This window comes from Prunus avium, chromosome 1 (assembly GCF_965620075.1).
Source record: "Prunus avium chromosome 1, drPruAviu1.hap1.1, whole genome shotgun sequence".
Taxonomy (NCBI): Eukaryota; Viridiplantae; Streptophyta; class Magnoliopsida; order Rosales; family Rosaceae; genus Prunus; species Prunus avium.
This window is the reverse complement of record NC_142284.1, coordinates 30,484,794-30,490,894: the sequence shown is the minus strand read 5'-3', so window position 1 is coordinate 30,490,894 and position 6,101 is coordinate 30,484,794.

The following is a 6,101-nucleotide window of genomic DNA, read 5'->3' as shown; positions in this document are numbered from 1 at the left end:
CAATCGCTAGAAGTATGGAATACACAAACCATTCCAATTAGGAACGAATTGCCGTTGAACTTGAATTGTCCAATTTCTCACACCTATTGATTTCGGATCGAGCCCAAAACTTGGGCAACAGGATAATATGGTGGGAGGAGTAATTAGGTGAGTTTTGAGTGAAATCCAATCGCTAGAAGTATGGAATACACCAACCACTCCAATTAGGAACGAACTGCCGTTGAACTTGAATTGTCCAATTTCTCACACCAATTGATTTCGTATCGAGCCCAAAACTTGGGCAACATGGTAATATGGTGGGAGGAGTAATTTGGTGAGCTTTGAGTGAAATCCAATCAGTAGAAGTATGGAATACACCAACCACTCCAACTAGGAACGAACTGCCATCGAACTTGAATTGTCCAATTTCTCGCACCTATTGATTTCGGATAGAGCCCCAAACATGGGCAACATCATAATATGGTGGGAGGAGTCATTTGGTGAGTTTTGAGTGAAATCCAATCGCTAGAAGTATGGAATACACCAACCACTCCAATTAGGAACGAACTGCCGTTGAACTTGAATTGTCCAATTTCTCACACCTATTGATTTCGGATCGAGCCCAAAACTTGGGCAACATGATAATCTGGTGTTAGGAGTCAGTTGGTGAGTTTTGAGTGAAATCCAATCGCTAGATGTATGGAATACACCAACCACTCCAATTAGTAACGAACTCCTGTTGAACTTGAATTGTCCAATTTCCCACACCTATTGATTTCGGATCGAGCCCAAATCTTGGGCAACATGATAATATCGTGGGAGGAGTAATTTGGTGAGTTTTGAGTGAAATCCAATCGCTAGAAGTATGGAATACACCAACCACTCCAATTGGGAACGAACTGCTGTTGAACTTGAAATGTCCAATTTCTAACACCTATTGATTTCGGATCGAGCCCAAAACTTGGGCAACATGATAATATGGTGGGAGGAGTCATTTGGTGAGTTTTGAGGGAAATCCAATTGCTAGAAGTATGGAATACACCAACCACTCCAATTAGGAACGAATTGCCGTTGAACTTGAATTGTCCAATTTATCACACCTATTGATTTCGGATCGAGCCCCAAACTTGGGCAACATCATAATATGGCGGGAGGAGTCATTTGGTGAGTTTTGATTGAAATCCAATCGCTAGAAGTATGGAATACACCAACCACTCCAATTAGGAACGAACTGCCGTTGTACTTGAATTGTCTAATTTCTCACACCTATTGATTTCGGATCGAGCCCAAAACTTGGGCAACAAGATAATCTGGTGTTAGGAGTCAGTTGGTGAGTTTTGAGTGAAATCTAATTGCTAGATGTATGGAATACACCACCCACTCCAATTAGGAACGAATTGCCGTTGAAATTGAATTGTCCAATTTATCACACCTATTGATTTCGGATCGAGCCCCAAACTTGGGCATCATCATAATATGGCGGGAGGAGTCATTTGGTGAGTTTTGATTGAAATCCAATTGCTAGAAGTATGGAATACACCAACCACTCCAATTAGGAACGAACTGCAGTTGAACTTGAATTGTCTAATTTCTCACACCTATTGATTTCGGATCGAGCCCAAATCTTGGGAAACATCATAATATGGTGGGAGGAGTCGTTTGGTGAGTTTTGAGTGAAATCCAATTGCTAGAAGTGTGGCATACACCAACCACTCCAATTAGGAACGAACTGTCGTTGAACTTGAATTGTCCAATTTGGAACACCTATTGATTTCGAATCGAGCCCCAAACTTGGGCAACATGATAATATGGCGGGAGGAGTCATTAGGTGAGTTTTGAGTGAAATCCAATCGCTAGAAGTATGGAATACACCATCCACTCCAATTTGGAACGAACTGCCGTTGAACTTGCATTAGCCATATTGAATTCAGATTTTTCACTTCCTTAGGCCTATAAATAGGGAGGTTCTCTAAGCTTGTAAACACACCCCAAGGGAAGGGTGGGCACGGTCCGGTTCGGCCCGGTTCTCCCCTAAACCCGAAACCGAAACCGGTACTGTTCATCCGATCCGGTTCGGTCCGGTTTTTCAATTAAACACCTAAGAGAACCGCACCAACCCGAACCGGTTTATATCCGGTTCGGTTTCCGATTTTACAATTTGGACCGGCCGTTGGGCCCAATTGATTTTTTTATTATAAATTTTTAGAGATTTAAGCCCAACTGAAGTTTTTAAACAAAATTTGGGCCTACAAATTCACAATTAGCCCAATTCCCACCCAATCATCCCAAACATTAAATTTAAAATTACATGCCAATAACAAAACAAATACACTTAATTGCAAACGAAATTACTAAAAAAATTATAGAAATAACATTTAAACTACTCCATTTTCCACTGAAAAAAAAAGAAAAAAAAAGCTCCATCTTCCCCTTGTTCTTTCTCGGAGGCAAGGGCAACACAAAGAGGCATCTTTTTCAAACCTTCTCTATTAAGCTCTCCCAGCCCCTGGATTTCCTGTGCAAAGATATACTGCTTCTTCTGTTATCTACTGCTGTGAAGCCATATGAGTTGACTGCAGGTGAGAAAGTATGTCCTCCATGATATGATTGCACAAAAGTGTTGTCCAATGAATTAATAAACTTTGGAGAATCGGAAACTACATACATGTCATTGTTATGTGTTCTCATGTCACCATTGCTAAGCCGCACAACTGCCGCCAAGCCACTCTCAGACACATCAAGCCTAGTCCAAAAAAAAAAATACAGAGAGAGAGAGAGAGAGAGAGAGAGAGAGAGAAAATTGGGGTTTTACTTCGAGCTTGAAATTTTCATTTTCATTATCTCCAAACAGCAATTAGGGTTTTACTTCGAGCTTGAAATTTTTACAGTAGAAAAAACAACGAGAATGAAACGAAGGAATACTGAACGTTTGCGTTTGATAGAACCCTAAATCAATCATACCCACATCTTCGATCGTGAATCAAATAAAACAAAAAATGAGAGAACGAGGCAACACAATAAGCAATGAAGAATTAGAAAGAGAGTAACTAGCTCACCTGGTTTCGTGACGCCGCCGAGTCAGAGAGAATGAGAGAGAGAGAAAATTGGAATTAGAAAGAGGAAGAAGAAAGAGAAAGAAGAAGAAAAGAGAGAGAGAGAGAGAGAGAGAGAGAGAGAGAGAGAGAGAAAATAAAAGAGAGAAGCTGCGGCGGATTGAAAAGATAAAGGAGAGAGGAAGGAAAGAAAAGGTGGTTTTAGGGTTAGGTGTTGGTTGATGGGCTTTTGTTGTTGGGCTTGGCTAAGGTTAGATGTTAGTAGTTGGGTTTGGGAAGTGAGAAAAATTCTGGGCTTAGTGGTTGGGCCACCAAAAAATATATATTAAATACTGGACCGGTCCGGTCCGGTCCGGTCCGGTTTTGTTGACTTTTTAGTCAACTCGGTTTTGTCCGGTTTTTTTTCATCCGGTTTGGTTCGGTTTTCCGGTTTTCCAGTTTATATGCCCACCCCTACCCCAAGGGGGGGAGCTCTCAAACACTTCTCTAGAGAATTTGAGGGAGAGAAGGGAAGGGAGCTCTAGAGAAGTGTTTGAGAGCTCCCCCCCTTGGGGTGTGTTTACAAGCTTAGAGAACCTCCCTATTTATAGGCCTAAGGAAGTGAAAAATCTGAATTCAATATGGCTAATGCATACAACACTTGTTTTATAAAATCTGAAATGGTTGATGCACTTCACCAATAAATCCCACCAGAAGCCCTAGCTCATCTTCATGTCACCATGACCAAGCTTCCAACCAGCTCAATAGCTCATGCCTAGCTCACCATGACCAAGCTTCCAACCAGAAACAATAGCTCATCTTGAGGTCAGCATGACCAGCAACTTCAAGGGCTTACGAATTGGGCTTCCCTTAAGCAAATTAAGACTTTAAGCACTCAAACTTGAAGTTCAGAATGTCTTCTTTCCAGCCATATATCATTTGGGCCAATCCAAGGTCGGAGGAGGAAGTTAAGGCCAAAACAAACTGCTAACTCATTTTGCGCGCTGATAAAATCCATCCTGAGCATGGCTCTGTGTTTGCTAGGTAATAGACTCCATATTTATCCAATGGGGCTGAATTTTGGATATGTTATAGTACACACCCATTGGAACAACTTTCATGAAGAATTCTGCCTCATCCGAGCTGTGTAGATTGCTGAAACAAAGCTTGCAATATGACCTACGGAACTGGACTGGCAGGGGGCTGTAGCCAAAATGAGTTTGTCTTTTAAGCTCTTCATCCATTCATCCAAATTAGGCCTTAACATGCTTGAATTGCATGAATTATGCTCTCTTGCTCTATTTGCCTACAAAACACACAAAGGGAGGCAAATAACATAGAAATCTAGGAAACTAAGCAAAAGAAGTAAGTAAATTTGGGCATGTATATGTATGAAATTATAAGCTTAACAACCATCCACTCCAATTTGGAACGAACTGTCGTTGAACTTGAATTGTCCAATTTCTCACACCTATTGATTTCAGATCGAGCCCAAAACTTGGGCAACATCATAATATGGTGGGAGTAGTCATTTGGTGAATTTTGAGTGAAATCCAATCGCTAGAAGTATGGAATACACCAACCACTCCAATTAGGAACGAACTGCCGTTGAACTTGAATTGTCCAATTTCTCACATCTATTGATTTCGGGTTGAGCCCAAAACTATGGCAACTTCATAATATGGTGGGAGGAGTCATTGGTGAGTTTTGACTGAAATCGAATCGCTAGAAGTATGGAATACAGCAACTGTTAAGCTCATAATTTCATACATATACATGCCCTATTTACTTACTTCTTTTGCTTAGTTTCCTAGATTTCTAAGTGATTTGCCTCCCTTTGTGTGTTTTGTAGGCCAATGGAGCAAGAGAGCATAATTCATGCAATTCAAGCATGTTAAGGCCTAATTTGGATGAAGGAAAGAAGAGCTTAATGACAAACTCATTTTGGCTACAGCCCCCTGCCAGTCCAGTTCCGTAGGTCACATTGCAAGCCTTGTTTCAGAAACCTACACAGCTCGGATGAGGCAGCATTCTTCATGAACATTGTTCCAATGGGTGTGTACTATAACATATCCAAATTTCAGCCCCATTGGATAAATATGGAGTCTGTTACCTAGCAAACACAGAGCCATGCTCAGGATGGATTTTATCAGCGCGCAAAATGAGTTAGCAATTTGTTTTGGCCTTAACTTCCTCCTCCGACCTTGGATTGGCCCAAATGATATATGGCTGGAAAGAAGACATTCTGAACTTCAATTTCGAGTGCTTAAAGTCCTAATTTGATTAAGAGAAGCCCAAGTTGTAAGCCCTTGAAGTTGCTGGTCATGCTGACCTCAGCATGTGCTGGTTGGATGCTTGGTCATGGTGAGCTAGGTATGAGCTATCATTTCTGGTTGGAAGCTTGGTCATGGTGACATGAAGATGAGCTAGGGCTGCTGGTGGGATCTATTGGTGAAGTGCATCAACCAATTCAAGAATTTCTAATACAAGTGCATCAACCAATTCAAATTTTCTAATACAAGTGCATCAACCATTTCAAATTTTATAAAACAAGTGTTGTATGCATTAGCCATATTGAATTCAGATTTTTCACTTCCTTAGGCCTATAAATAGGGAGGTTCTCTAAGCTTGTAAACACACCCCAAGGGGGGGAGCTCTCAAACACTTCTCTAGAGCTCCCTTCCCTTCTCTCCCTCAAATTCTCTTAATTTTGCTTTCTAGTTCTCAATTCTAGCTTTCCTTTTGCTTCTTAGTTGTAGTTTATTTTTCTTTGTAATGTAAATTCTTTTCTTAAAGTTTTCAAGTTGAATTAGTTTCCAAGTTTCAATTATGGTTTTTGTTCTTATTCATTATGCTTATAAGTTAATATGCTAGTTTGAATGATTGATCACCATTTTGGTTTGAATTAAGAGTATACACCATGCTTTAATTCGAATTGAACTATGAATAGGAAGAGTATGTATGGACATTCGACAACAGGGATTAGATACATACTTGGTTGTTTAAAATGTTCTTCTATGCTTAATGGGTTCCTAATGCTTAATTTTAGGTTAGACAACAAATGATCAAATTAGGGAATTAGGAACACAA